The 15,374-nt window shown below is 38.5% G+C and overlaps 1 protein-coding gene across 4 annotated transcripts in view; it reads right to left on the bottom strand.

Moving 5' to 3' along the window:
• Nucleotides 1–15,374, bottom strand: part of LOC128740067 (calcium/calmodulin-dependent protein kinase kinase 1) — a 190,919-nt gene that overhangs the window by 49,983 nt on the left and 125,562 nt on the right. Inside the window, exon 1 of one of the 4 annotated variants that reach the window (XM_053835580.1) lies at nucleotides 4,699–4,775. The exons of the other annotated variants lie outside the window; for them this stretch is intronic. The gene's annotated coding sequence lies outside the window, so the exon portion shown is untranslated. Of the gene's footprint in view, nucleotides 1–4,698; nucleotides 4,776–15,374 lie in introns of those variants that run through there. 4 annotated transcript variants of the gene reach the window in all.

Here is a 15,374-nt window from a genome sequence, read left to right as displayed (position 1 = left end):
ACATAAACAATGGATGCACATAAATACGAATAAGGCGATTTTTTCTGAGTTGTTTAGATTTTCTCTATAATGATCTTATGTAAATAAATGATATATCACCTATCTTCGCTTTTAAGCATTTATATAAAGCAGATATGGGAACCATTTTTCTGCATCCGATTTACTTAAATTTAACAGATTTCGCCGAGAATTTGAATTTATACTTCAATTCTCGGGTAATTTTTCAAATAGACCTATGTGACAATGGTAGATTCTCTTCCGCCTTTCGCGGCTACATAAACGCATAGAAAGTAAATTTTCAAAGCATTTAGCTAACTAGTGACTCCGGCAACCGATTCATGCAAAGCTGATGTGGTAAAATGCATTAGTATCGCCGTAAAAAACGGAAGAGAGGAGACATGCAGAGAATCTCTCATTGTCACATAGGTCTATTTGAAAAATTACCCGAGAATTTTTTTTTGTTAGTTCTTGCAATTGAACTGTATTTTTCAACCCCTGATAACGAAGCCTTTTGTATGATTTTGCAACAAAAAAAACAGAGCTAACCAGAACTTCTGCGGTGTCAGCTCATTCAATTTGAAGCAGGCCTTCTTCCTGCGAAAGCTCACTCATACTGTTATGTATTGCCTGCGGAGATGAATTTCATTGGAATGTATATAGCCGGCTGAAACTACCTAACTCGACTGATTTTCCGGTCAAAGTTCAACAACTTTCCGAAGCGCTGCAGGTGCAGGTGTAAAGCAAAAAAAATTAAAAGCTATCGTGTAATGAACACGGTTCGATTGACCTGTGCAAACGCTCAGAATGCTTGTTTGGATTAATCTTTCTGCGAAACACCGAAGCGTTGATGAAAAAGTGTTCGTTGAAGCCCCATCTGATTGCGGCCCTAATGATGACCTTTCTGTTTCCTCTATTATTTCGAACGTAAATAAATTCTGCCTATATTGGACATTACTGATCCCGTCGATCGATCAAGCGATAAAATTTAACCAACTGATCGAACTATCACATGTTTCATTGCATTGGTGTAGGCAAAAAGGGAGCTTATTGATTGCGTCCCGCTTAATGCAATAAATGGCAAAGAATTTCATCTCCATTACCAGGTATGGTCTTGACGGTAGAACGATAGAACAGGCGATTATTATTGACCCAACATGGTACTCCACTCACCGCATACTGACGGGCGGTTCGACATGGTGCACATCTAGCATGTCCACTAATGAAACGTTCAGCGTGAGACCAGATAGATTTATTATATCGTAAAGCTAAACCGACGAAAGTGGCCAGAACGGGTGATAATTTAAAACCGTTTAATGGCTATTAATTTAAAATACACACATTCGCTAGTGGCAGCTAAATTGTCAGCGCTGCTACATTTTTAATTGGTGTACAGCGATTGGCAGCGATGTAAATGAACCGGTGCACCGTTTTGGGTACATTTTTATGTTTCAGTTATAATTGAAGGCAATAACATGAACCAATTACAAGTGTCTAATTGATTTTAGAGGCCCTACTTTAGCTGTTAGTTTTCTTGTATAATGTCCACTTCAGCCTACCAGACCAAACCAATCTACTTTGAAAATGCTAGTTATACGGTAAAATTAGTATTTGAACTATATTGCGGAGATTCCGCCTATTTAGACTCCCACGCGAAAATTATTAGCGTGGTTATTTTCTGCGTGTCTCACACATGTTTACAATTTACAAATTGCTCAGTACCATCAGTTTCTCATTATTGCTTCCCCACTGCACCCCTCCTTGCTTGAGAAGCATATTTTCAATGTAATTCAATAATTCAAATAATTCAAAGTACATATATAATATTAATACAATATGAATTTGCGTAGGAATCGTAAAATTGCTGCAAAGCACAATAAATCGTCATCAGCTATGATACTTTTTCAAGAATTAAAAAATAATGCGCACATAATGTTTGTTACTAAAAGAATGCTTATAGATTCTGGAAACTTCATAATTTATATTAAAACATTTGCTGAATAATTCTTGAATGTCCGATACTTCAGCCAACTGAAGTAATACGCTTTCGTTATCGTTTTGGTAACACACCCAACAAATGTGAAAATGAGTTTAAATGCCGAAAATATAGGTCATATTAGTACGCAGTGCGCTTCTTGAAATCCGCATTGTTAACTTCTCATACTTATTTGTACGAGATTTAACTACTTTGAAGAAGTTTCTTCAACAAATGCATTGAAAAAAACTTTTCAAGCAGTAAATCCAAAAAAAATGCACTTCCACAGGTTGGAGCGCTCGGAAAGGTTATACATACATTGTAATTACTCAAATCTAACACAACTTTGTTTGGATAAAAATTATATCGAATTTCGGAGTGATTTTTATTAACAAACAACTAGAGTATTCATGGGAAATACACTTTCACCTCATAGAAAATCAGCAGAACTTCCAAACTTTGGAAATGACCAATAATTTGCATAGGGGCTCACTTTCAGTGGTTAATTGGTCATAAAAACTTTGTTTCTTCACAGTTCGAAAAATGCTTGTAATTTTACGTCTTCTGACATGCACTTAATTGGAACATCGCAAATCATATAAAATTACGTGTTATTTCTCTTAAAGGTTTGTTAATTATGTTAGGATTGATGTAAAAATATATCTTTAAAAACGGTTTAGGCTGTTTACGTTTTGTTTAATGGAAAAATATACCAGATTTCATTTTACGTCGAATGTGAGATTCGTTTTTTCGTTCGGTCTAGTCATTGGCGTACCCATAGGCAGTGCAGAAAAGTTATAAAATTCTTACTTTGGTTCTAACAGAGGTGGGCACCGCTAACCGGAATTTTAGCTTCGCCAACAGTTAATGCGCTGAATCAAAACGTTAGCTTCGATAACCGCTAACCGCTAAATCAACCAACAATTTAGCGGAAGCTAACGCTAACCGCTAACAGCTAAATTGGTTAGCACTATAGAATCAGCATTACTTTGATAAGCGTTGATTTCGGCAATAAAAGAAAATTTTCCGAAGAATTCCGTGCAAAAAGTTGCAGGCATTCATGAAAAATGTTTAAAGAACATTATCGCTTAGCATATTATCACATTAAAAGGCTACAAAGCATTTCCATGTTCCATGACATAGATTTCTCGATTTTTTATTGGAGTTTTCTATCGCTGTGAAAATTTTTGTAAAAGCTTTCCAAATAATATTTTCTCTGAAAAAGTTACTTACATTTTGTTGGGTTTACATTTGAGCATTACCGGTAAGCGTACCGATAGTGGCGCATCTAGTAAAAAAATTCAAGTTTTTAGTATAAATGCTCATTGCAATCAGAATAAAAGGAATCAGAATCAGAAGGTAGAAAATTTGTAAAAAAATATTTTGTAATAATTTTCCTTGGATGTTGTAAAAACTTTATTGCGTTGAAATTTGGCCCAAGAGTCGAAATGTCCGAAAAAATCGAAAAATCTCCCTTGATGTTTTCAGTGAATGTAGGAGACCTCGAAGTTTTTAAATATCGATTTATTTGAGTCCGCGTACAAAAGTAGTCCGCTACGGACTTGAGACAACAACTTTGTTTACGGAAGTGCACTTGCCGTCTTTGAACGAAAGCGTTGCGGACTATTTTTGGCGGAGTACAAACGGATAGCACAGAGTGGCATAGGCGTATGAACCATGAGTTGTAGTCACTATTTGGGAAAAGTTGGGAGACTACGGTGAGCCGGCCACATCGCAAGGATACCGAACGACTGTGCAGTAAAATCCGTTCTCTTCAAGAGCCCCACCGGCAACAGGAATAGAGGGACCACACGAGTTAGATGGTTAGATGGTTAGGTTGAAGCCGACTTACATGTGCCGAGACGCGTAACAAATTGGAAACGAGTAGCCTAGGACCCAGAAGTACAATGGAGAGGAATGCTTGATACGGCAAGAGCCATCCCGGCTCTTGGCTGGTAGAGTACGTACAAAAGTTTGGAATTTGGAATCTTTCGACCGAAGCCTGTGCGATATTTCTCACCAATTTTCCTTCTGCCAAAAAAAGTTAGCGGTTTATTTAGCGGTACATAAATTTAGCGGAAGCTAACAAAAACGCTAACGGTTAAAAAAATTAGCGGAAACGCTAACCGCTAACCAAAATGTTAGCTGAGCTAATTAGCTGTTAGCGGATTAGCGGAATTGTGCCCACCTCTGGTTCTAACCAAAATTCGAAACTTGACTAAGCACAAAAATACCCTATTCGTTAAGTGTAAGAACGATTTGTAATGATGGAGCCTCACCTTTGGGCACGCCAATTTTCTTAGTCTTCGTTGTGTCAGAAAACATACGAACGTGGAAGTCAGACATTAATGGGGATGCAGAGGTAAACTCGTTTTCACAACACCGAATGTTGAACTAACAATCCCTTTCCTTTTCTAAGGCCTGCACCGACGTGGTACGATGTATTCAAAGGTGTAGCTACTGAATTGTTGTACAGTAAAGATGGCAAATTATCCCAAAAAGGGAATTCACTAGCTCAAGTCAATCACAACAGTCAATAGTGCAACTACGATGTGTGCCCTTCATGCTCCTTTATGCTCCTTCTTGTTCTCGTACATTTCCGTTTCTGAACGAAAAGCAATTGGCCGATCTACATCTAATTCAGTGTTGAGAAAAGTGATTTTTGTAAGCTGTATCGTGCCAATGTTCAATGCCAAATATTTGCATTTACTTATTATCGTACTCACGTTTGAAACTGTAATTGCAATTTACTGACGTTTTCGAAATTCAGCATTTGACACAATACTGAATTATTTGCTGTTCCAGTCCAGTATCAGCAATGTTATTATGGCTTACCTGCAATGGAAGAAAACATAAAAATTAAATGATTGTAACCTATGCTACGTAAGATATATAAAATTTTCAAATGATGGCAATTATCGCGTCTGATATGAGCATTTTGGCATCTAAGTATGGTAAGTATGGTCAATTTATTTATGTATGTTGACATTAGATATGCAATATGACAACTCCTGGCATTGTTGATTTGCTCATATGTATTGTTTTTGTTATGCTCATTTGATAGCACCGCAGGTAAATTTTGAAAAAGTTGTATATTTTTTTCCTGTATGGACTCATCACTGCGACCAGTATCGTTGATCTATTGTGATATCGCCCGGGTGTTTGCTGTATGGCCCGCACTGCATTTTTTTGCTATAATCGCTATTGAGTGAGCTATATGGTTATTGGATTTTTTTATGCGTGCTTGTGTGTAATTAGGTTTTACCCTTCCTTCAATGCTTTTTCTACTTTACCCACCTCGTTCCACATGATAGCGCTGTGCCCAATTATAACCATCCCTGCCACAGCTAACCAGTACATTTAACTATAAGGGTCTCATTTTTGCATTGTCAATAGGCCTTATTGGGATAATATAGAATTAGGCATGAAGGAAGGGTGATGAGGGGCCTGAGAATAAACCCATGCTAAAGTCATTTTGTCATCGAATGGTTGTATATGGTAAGCCAAGTATTTTTAGTATTCTTGGAACAACGTGTTTACCGTCTCATACCAATATACTAAACATAGAGCAATGTTTCATTCAGTCGGTGACTATAATTTACCTCGCCTGGCTTGATCTTGACGTGGGTTCCTATCTAGGGAGCAACGACGCTGGAAGTTCTGCCGAACTCTTCGCCACTTTCTTCAAATCAGTTTACAACGTTCACTCTCCGATTGTATCCCCGGAAATACTAAACTCCTTGCCATCGTGCGATATATCCATGCCATGCCCAACTTTCATCGTAGCACAGGTCATCAGCGCGTTGAAGTCTGTTGATCCGTCCGAAGGTCCCAGACCGGATAGACTACCTTCTGGATTCATTCGTCGTTGCGCGGTTGTGATTGAACCACCGCTCTGTCGCATATATAACCTGTCGCTCTCGAAGAGTGTCTTTCCAGAAGCATGGAAGTTCTCTGCTGTTACACCTATTCTCAAAGCCGGTAATACTTAAGATGTTAAAAATTACCGACCGATTTCGAATCTCTGTTGTCTAGCAAAAACGCTCGATCTTCTGATTCTCGATAGAATGTACTCTGCGGCCAAACCCATAATATTTGAATATCGACACAGCTTCATGAAAAATCGCTCTATTACCACAAATCTAATGGCATACACTAGCACGCTCAACTCAAGTTTGGAGAAGCGATGTCAAGTGGACAGCGTTTACGTGGATCTTACCAAGGCGTTCGATGAAGTGCCCCACGAATTAACACTGAAGAAACTTGAGAAGCTAGGTTTTCGTCATTAATTCATCGCGTGGTTGAAGTCATATCTGTTGGATAGATCAACAGTCGTTAAATTAGGATCGGTCGATTAAGGTAGTTTTTCAACACAATCTGGTGTGCCTCAATGCAGTCATCTTCAGGTGTGCAGTCATCTTGGTCCCTTGATTTTCATCTTGTTCGTGAATGAGCTACCGAATTAACTCTCATCACCTTATTTACGCTGACGACTTGAAGATATATCGTACCGTTAGCTCATTGGTCGAATCTGCTGCTCTACAGCAAGACGTTAACAGCATGCCAAATGGCATGATGATGAACGTAACAAAGTGCAAAATAATAAGTTTTACCGAAGCGTGGACGCAGCTGACTTATGACTTATGCCTTATGATGTATTTATGGCGCTATAAGGCTGTTACCAACGGCCCAGTAAACCATTTGGTTTGTATATCTCAGTTGCAACTGAGATATACGAAATCATATCCGAATGAAAAAGTTCACACCATATAAGAACATATATGTACCAAAGTGGAGGCGATATACGTGCGAAAATTTTGACAATTATTTGTAATTCTATTTTGCGTAGTTTTTATAACACGCAACTAAATAATCCTGAATATATGATTAAGATATAATCAAATATTACAGTCGTCTATACTGCTTTATAATTCACAGTCATGAATTGTATATGAAGACACGCACGACTGCAAAACAACTTATTGTTCACTTCGATTTGACATACTCTAATCATAATACAATTTCAGTTTGAAATTGACATGAAACCGATTTAATGTGAACTTTCTATTACGATTTTGTGTTATCTGGGGGCATTGCAGCCATACAGCATCGTAAATACTAAAGATAGAACTTTACTTTCTTCAGCAGTATTATAGGTAATTACTAGCCCTACAAATGCCCCATACACCACTTTTTCAAATTCTGCATGGCTATCGAAGCGAAATCGAAGCGAAAAGTGTATGCCAAGCCTGCCTGCCGGAAGTTGCGTCGTTCGTCAAGAAACATCCTAAGGGCGAAGACGCGGTGTTCTGACCGGATCTGGTGTCGGCCTACTACTCGAAGCGATCGTTGGAGGAGATGAAGCGGCTGGTACCCAAGTCGGCGAGCCCACCCAACGTCCCCCAGCTGCGTCCCATCAAGAATTTCTGAGCAAACCTGAATCGTAAGATCTACTTCAACAATTGTGTCGCGAAAACGAGACTCGCGAGAGGAGGAATCGATAAATAAAACGAAGAAAAAACCCAAAAACATGCCTACATGAATATTTTCGTCCGCAATGGCGAATGTTCCGGTTAACTGCCGGAAGGCCGCTCGCAAGGGCGTAGATTTTTTTGCAAGTAAGCTAATATAATCACCTTCCATGGAAAATTTATCAAACTCAATTAGCTGTCTTAGTTTTTTATCACCATCCGAAAGAAGTCCATTTTTTAATGCATACGTTTTTCTGGATAATAACTAGCTCTTCAAGTGTCTTAGCCTCTTGACGTCGCAGGAATTTCAACCTTTTGAAAATGTGTTTTTGTCTTGACCTTCGATGAGATCAGGCAAAAAATTAAATTTTTCAAAGAAAGTTATGAAACAAAGGTGTTGATAGTATCCAAACAGAACGAGAAAAGGCGTGAAGGGAAAGAGCGGAAAGCTAGATAAGGGAGCGTCCTTGAAGCAACGCTTAAGGCCAAGCCAGTGCACTAGAGAAAAAAAGACGAAGCAAAATCTTCAATGAGAGTGCGCTTTTATTAGATGATTTTGAATACTGAACTGTAGTGACATATCGTATCAGGTACGGGTTTTACACACAATGATGTATTCGAATAACGATGTTGTAGCGTTATTTAAAATAAATTTGGGATTTTCAGAATGCTATCTTTATCATGGACGCCAAAGGAAGCTGATCGGCGAGTGCTTGGGGTTTTGAGCGTAAAATTCTGCGATACTTGGTGGCAAAATGGAAAATGGAGTGCGGCGCAGACGCATGAATCACGAGCTGTACCAAGTATACAAATATGCTGATATAATGCAGGTAGTACAATGTGGCAGGCTGCGGTGGGCTGGACACGTGGCCAGAATGCCCGACGAAAGAGTAGCCAAAACTATTTTCAGCAGAGAACCAGGAAGAGGCCCTAGACTCCGAGGCAGACCCCGCACCCGGTGGGTGTGTGCTGTCGAAGACGATGCACGTTCAGCTGGTGTTCGTGGGGATTGAAGAACGGCAGTCCAGGACCGACGGTACTGGAGGGTTCGGCGCAGAATCGGTAACGGACCGTTGCCACTAAAGTAAATAAGTATCTTTCTCGATCGCACCAACGCTGTTTGATGCTTGCGGCCTGCTTCGGCCTTAAGAAATGGTGTACCGTTTCTTTTTACGCATGCAGGGGGATCCTGGGAACGAAATAAGCTATAATTGGAACCAGTTATAACCGTATTCGAATCCGTTTCTCCTCCCAGGTCATGTGGATCGCAGATATTGGTGAACCTAAATCCAGGACATTCATAATGTCGTCTTTCAAGGTCAACACAAAAATCACGGTCGATTTACAATGTTAGCACTTTAACAATAATGACTGCATAATCCGTTAGCGAAGATAGATTCTGAAAAAAAATATGTTACATAAAAAGAGCACATCGCCCACCCAGTAGATTAACCCTCTGGTGCCCAAATTTTTATCGGCCTGTAAAAATTTTGATAGCTTTCTTTTGTGATCTGTTATCCGAATTAGCTGATAAAAAACCCAATTTTGAAAAATCTGACTTATTTACTCAAATAAAGAGAGACCGCCAAGAGGCGGTCTTGGGCATCTGAGCCAATTTTTTTTTTCAAGAGCAGCTTTATGTACATTTTTCTCAGGAATTATTAAACGTATCGAAACAAACTTTTTTTGTTTTCCTGACAAATGTCAGAACACGACCTGAGAAAAAAGAAAAACATTGCTTTTTTCTGAACATTTTTTCTTCTTCTTCTTAAAATCTTAAAATCTACAAAATACATTTCCTAATATTTACTAAAAAAACAAAAAAAAGTTTTTTTCAATACGTTCAATAGTTCCTGAGAAAAATGTACATTAAGTTCGAAAACCATGACTTTGCATAAGCGCACAATAGTCGGAAAATTGCGATTTTTGGCCAAAATTATTTTTTAGTTTCAAATTGATTCTAGATTAAATCTGTTACAAAAGAAATGATTTAAACTTATAAGAACTCATATTTACGGTGATTTGGGGAAAAATGATCAAATGTTTCCGATATAAATATTTGCTTGACAAACAAAAATTTTCTTTCTCGCGGGGATTCTCCCTTTTTCTCATTGAAACTCTCTTCAGGTACTAAATAAATTTAGTAACAAAGATAATCAAATTTGTTGAAAGAGTACTTAAATACCCTCTCGGAGATCGTTTTGACATTTCTGCCAACTTTTTTGACTTTCGGACCACTGTGCGTGGGCACCAGAGCATTAACTGAGTTGTTTATCTTCTCAGGATGTCTTCCTCCCTTTAAGTACAGTATACAGACATATACTTATTTTTCTTTCTTATCAATGTCGCCTAATGTTCATCGCACAGGCCGTTTATTTTCTTGGAAGTTTCTTTTCCAGTTTTATTCCAACCTTTACAAACCATGAGTTTCTGGAATCAAAAACACAAAAATTAAATTTCAGTTGAACTTTCCGAATAGCACGTCCCCGCTGCTGCAAACCATTCGTCGAAGCGCTTACGGCGATGAAACTCAATCTTTTTTGAGAGATCAAAATTTCAATCATCTGACTGGCTGGTTTACTGCTGAAACAATAGGACTTAAAAGCGAATGCTAAAAAGCCGAGAACCATTATCGCGTGCGAGCCTCCCGAGTAAATCACTCGCGTTTGTAACACCTCCTGAAGCCCCGCATTAGGGAAACTTCAACGATCCTGTGTACATCCGGTGTTGTGACAAGTGTTTTCAAGTAGCTTTCAGTTAAAAATAATATTGCTTTTGTGCAGCCAAGCTGATGAATACTTGGTGCACCTTTGTACAAGCGTATTCGGTTACAAACAAACTTCCGGCTGCATCCGGTAGGTAAAGCAGCAGTGCAAGAGTGGGTGGTTTTGATCCCTACGGTACAGCACTTAAGCTCGAACTTTCCTTTGTTGTTCCGATTTGTACATGCTAGGTCGGTATGCGCTAGGATCCAATGAATGGAAAACAAACGTGTCCAACAAAAGTCGCGCAACTGCACATCCTGGCATGCCGGTGCATCGCTTTCCTTGCCTGCATTCTTCGAGTTCCTTCTTGTGTTCGTCGTTTGCACCCTGGAGAGCTCTTAAATTTGTAAAGTTGGTCGAGAAAGAAGCGACACAAATTTGCGAGGATATGCCGCTTGCTATATTGTTGCTTGTTATCTTGTTAGTTGCGTTAAAATTATCACTGGAATAACCTACATCAGTGGCGTTTCCAGATTTTAAAACACATGGCTACAGTGTAAGTGGGGAATTAGGGAGCGATAAATTCAATGTATCTGTAAATATTTCATTGATCATGGTTGAGAATATACTGAATCAAGCTCAGGTTGGCAGTCAATCCAAACTTAAGAATTGGTTTCATTAAGGTATGAATTAAAAACACATACCGAAGTAGGGGTTTATTGTATACTTATAATGGTTCTAGTAAACAAAATTAGTCAAAAATCTTTAATAGGTAGAATAAAATTCAAATTGTTAGTTGAAACAAAAACAAAACTTCTCATAAATAACTTAAAACGTTGATTTCATTTTATCATCGATTCATCGATAGATTTTAGAATTCTCTATTTAAGTATTTAGAAGAATTTAATTAAGTTTTTTCTGTTCAAATACCCCTACAGTAGTTTTTATTGGTATTTTAATATTTACTTTGAATGAGGTAATTTTATAATGAGGCGAAATATGATATTTTTGGGAAACTTTTGTTAAATTTTTCAATCTCAGTTCACCCGATAATCTGCAATACATTCTGCTGAATTTGATTTTCACGAAAGCTGATGGTAAGTACTGTGACAACGCCGGTTTCAAGCCGTTATCCTTCGTCCTCTTTCAGTCGCTGTCGCAGCAGAAAACCGGCAGCCTAGTTAAAACTTGGAAAACCATCAACACGGGCGGGCCAGGAAATTGCTTTTGCAACATACGGTTTGAGCTGTAAAATCACTTTTCTGTTGGCGATGGTAGTGATTTCACAACTGCCTTGATGAGAGAATAATGAAGTCATTTGTCGAGAAAATAGAGCTCCGACTTTAACGAGCCAATGACTCAATGACCTTGCAAAGAATTCCAGTTGCATTTTGCATGTTTTTGAATGCTAAACTATGAAAAATTAATTGTTTAGAAACGATTTTCGAAATCATTTTGTTGAACATAAAAGATAAATTAAATACTTATGCTTGGAGCCTGGCATAACGAAGAACTATTCAAGAACAGTCTCTTTCGTTTGTGCGAAGCAGAACAAGCAATAAAAATAGTTTTATATGCATAACCAAATACCCGGATTAAATTATGATGCTGCAAAAGTGGTTCAGATCCGCTGGAGCGGATATATTTAATGGAGAAACGCGCTTTGTTGAATATCTATATCTGTATACCAGCGTGAAATATGTTTTCTTTTCATGAAAACGTTTCTTTCTGCTGCACCTGTTTCCAATAAGCTGGTTCGTTGAAGTTGTTATATTTTCTCGCCCATCCTTGTTCGCTTTTGGTAACTAACCTTAGGAGTAAAACGGGATAAAACAGTCTTTCCTGGTATAGCAGAGCAGCGGTTCTGTGTCGAATAGGCTGTACTCCGATTTGACCCACAGGATAGCGATTCCCAAGAAAATGATTTCGCCCACCTTTCCCACCAACCAAGCAGATTTTCACTAGCTACCGCGTTATCTGACCTTTTTCATGTTTTCAACAATGCGAATTATTCAAAAACCTAGATTAATCATGATGAAGTTTATGCCGGTGTTTGGAGGGCTGACCTTTAAAACTCGTTCGTTCTGGTGGAAATTCGCCTGCGTTTGAATTAGCGATGAGCTTGATTTCTAGAGTGCAAACTTTGTTTGCATAAGATTTCAATTACGATAGAAATTATTCCGTAGGCGATAGGAACCTGTGAGTACCCTGTGTCAAGAGGATAGCTCTAACAGAAGCGAACATTTCTTTCTACCGTTCAGGATCATCAAGAGGGGTTTTTACTAGATATAAATTCCCCGTGGCCACACTCCAAAAAGAGGCAAAAAATATGTACTAATAGTGTATTTGTAGCTCAGAGCGCTGAAGAAAAACCATTTTTGCTTCGACTATTTTTTATTGGAATTGTGATGTAGTATACTACGCAAGGCTTCGTTTTCCATTAAACATAAAACGCCAAGAGGAGCTTTTCAGAAGGGCATATTAGGGAATGAGTTTTTTGTCCAAAATCATGTCATGAGAAAGAACTAATCATTTGAGGGGCCGTGCACTAATTACGTAAGGCATTATGGGGGGAGGGGGGGTGCCGCGAAATCTTACAAAATCTTATTTGGGGGGGAGGGGGGCTTAATCATTTCTTACGTAAGATTTTCACACACGAAAAAATTATGAAAAAGTCACATCTTTAATAGCAACTTATGTTATTTGTTACAAAAATTTTTAAATTGATGAGGTAAGTTGTGAAGTGTCGAAATCTTTCATGCTGCAAGGAAATGCATAGCAACCTGCTGAGTATTTTAGCCTTGTCCACTCAAGGAAACAGCAGTTGGCCTACTTGTTCCAGAGTCTCTGATGTCATCGGTTTATGCTATTATTTATAATTTATAATTTATTCGTATAATTCATAGGACAATTTGGGTCTAAATGAATACTTAAAAGTTACTTAATTGTTAGTATTTACATTGTCAAGTGCACGAATTCGTTAGCGGTAAATGCGTGATGGTTCGTCAAAAATAAAAAGGTCAGCAAAGCAGTTGAATTGTCTGATCATGGAAGCGATGGGAGAGTTGGCAGCATATTGCGTTGAATAGGATTCTTCCTGTAGAATCATTCTGGGTTGTAAGACTCTTGAAGGTGCGTAGAGTCCGATTTGCGATAGGATGTCCGGTGCATCATATTCGCCAGTTAAAAGCTTGCAGCCAGACAACGATTACGAAACCTCTCTACGTCGACTTAGCGTGCTTAAACCCAACATACGACAGCGGTCTTCGTACGGTGTTAAGTTTTGCTGATCCCTCCACGGAAGATGACGAAGTGCATATCGAACAAATTTTCGCTGTACGTTTTCCAGTCTGGCGGACCAGACAAACTCGTGCAGGTTCCAAACGATGCTCGCAAATTCCAGCGTTGACCGTACAATAGAGCAATAGAGAGCTTTGAAGCAGATCGGGTCATTCAATTCACCAGCAATCGTAAATATGAACCCAAGACTACGATTGGACTTGTCAACGATGGCAGAAATGTGGGACTTCATGGTGAGTTTCTCGTCAAGTAATACTCCAAGGTCCTTCACCTGTTCTACGCGATTCAATTTTGATCCGGAAATTTCGTAATCGAACTCTATTGCGCTTCTAGTGCGATGGAAATTGATGACGCAACATTTTTCCACACTCAGTAACAATTGATTCCTTACGCACCAGTCACTTAACAAGTCCAGAAGCTTCTGCAACATTCTGCAGTCCTCGATTCTTCTGACTTCAAGATAGATTTTCAGATCATCAGCGAAGAAAAGCCTTCCATCTTCATTGAGTAGTAACGCTGCATCATTTATGTAGATACAGAATAGCAATGGCCCCAAATTGCTACCCTGTGGGACACCAGAACCATTTGTAAACGCGGCAGGCCGGCAGTTGCCAAGTTGTACGAAAAGTGTCCTATCCGTAAGGTAAGTTTCCAACCATCTGCACAATCTTGTGGTACACCCAAGTTTCTCCAACTTGCTTAAAAGAATAGTATGATTAACGGTATCAAAAGCGGCCTTCAAATCAGTATAAACTGTATCCACTTGCGCTTTGGCGCTCATACTATTTATGCAGAACGATGTGAAATTCACCAAATTCGTTTCTACAGATTGCCCGGGATCATTCCAACATATTTCGTTGCAATTTCCTATCTCAATCCCACAAGGCAGCCGCAATCCCTTATGATATCACGAGAAATATTTTTGTTTAAAAGTAGCTTACACAATTAATGTATAGCTGTACCAATGGAACAAGTGCTTGATAAGCTACTATACAACAAACATGTTTCTTGGGATATATTGTTCTTCTGTTCCCAAATATCTTGCCTGCCGTATGTGGCCAGAGTGGGGTCAGTATTTTGCTTCAAAGGAAACCACGGTCATTGCAGATCTGTACATTAGACGCAACGCAGTGCCAATTCCAACATAAGACCATGTCGCGTGTCATCTAGAAGAGACAAAGAAGTTCTTTGTATACTACTTGACGAGAACACGTTTTCAGACGATTTAGATTGGATCAATGCGAATTAAGTGAACGCTAGTGAGTTTCTGAGCATACACCAACATTTATTGACAACCTCAATGCTGAAATACGTTCTGTTCGTGAGGGGGCCATTAAGGGATTTACAATAGATAATTGATATTATTTGTTTTTTTTTATGAATTTGTTTGAATTTTGGTTTTTATGAACTTGTTTGACTGTTTCAATATTCTTTCAATGTCTATCTTTTTAAATAAAACTTGAATTTTAATGTTTCAAAAAATCTTACTAAGAATTTGTACGGGGGGAGGGGGGATTGGCCAAAATCTTACAAAATCTTATATAGGGGGGAGGGGGGGTTCAAAAATGAGGAAAAAGGCCTTACGTAATTATTGCACGGTCCCTGATCAAAATTCCGTCAAAGGAAAAGTTACAGGAAATAAAGCGTATTTTCAGAAAATGCATTAAAAGAAAAAAATTAGAAAATCACGATAAACAATGTAAATTTTCTCAAAACATGTGTCCTCCGATTTGCTATTTTTTTAAATAGCTTAAATAATGTCCCAAAATCTGGTGAAGAGTTATCTAGGGGCACTCTCTAACTTTTTTAAAAATCTTTGAAACTTCCACTTGAAAGTCTGTATACAGTAAATATTAAAGTTTATTTTCACAGCATATCTAAAAAAACACACTTATTGTTCTTATAAAATAAAATAATAGAGAGGCT

The sequence above is a fragment of the Sabethes cyaneus genome, chromosome 3 (assembly GCF_943734655.1).
Source record: "Sabethes cyaneus chromosome 3, idSabCyanKW18_F2, whole genome shotgun sequence".
NCBI classification, from domain to species: domain Eukaryota; kingdom Metazoa; phylum Arthropoda; class Insecta; order Diptera; family Culicidae; genus Sabethes; species Sabethes cyaneus.
This window is presented reverse-complemented; position numbering and strand designations above follow the sequence as displayed.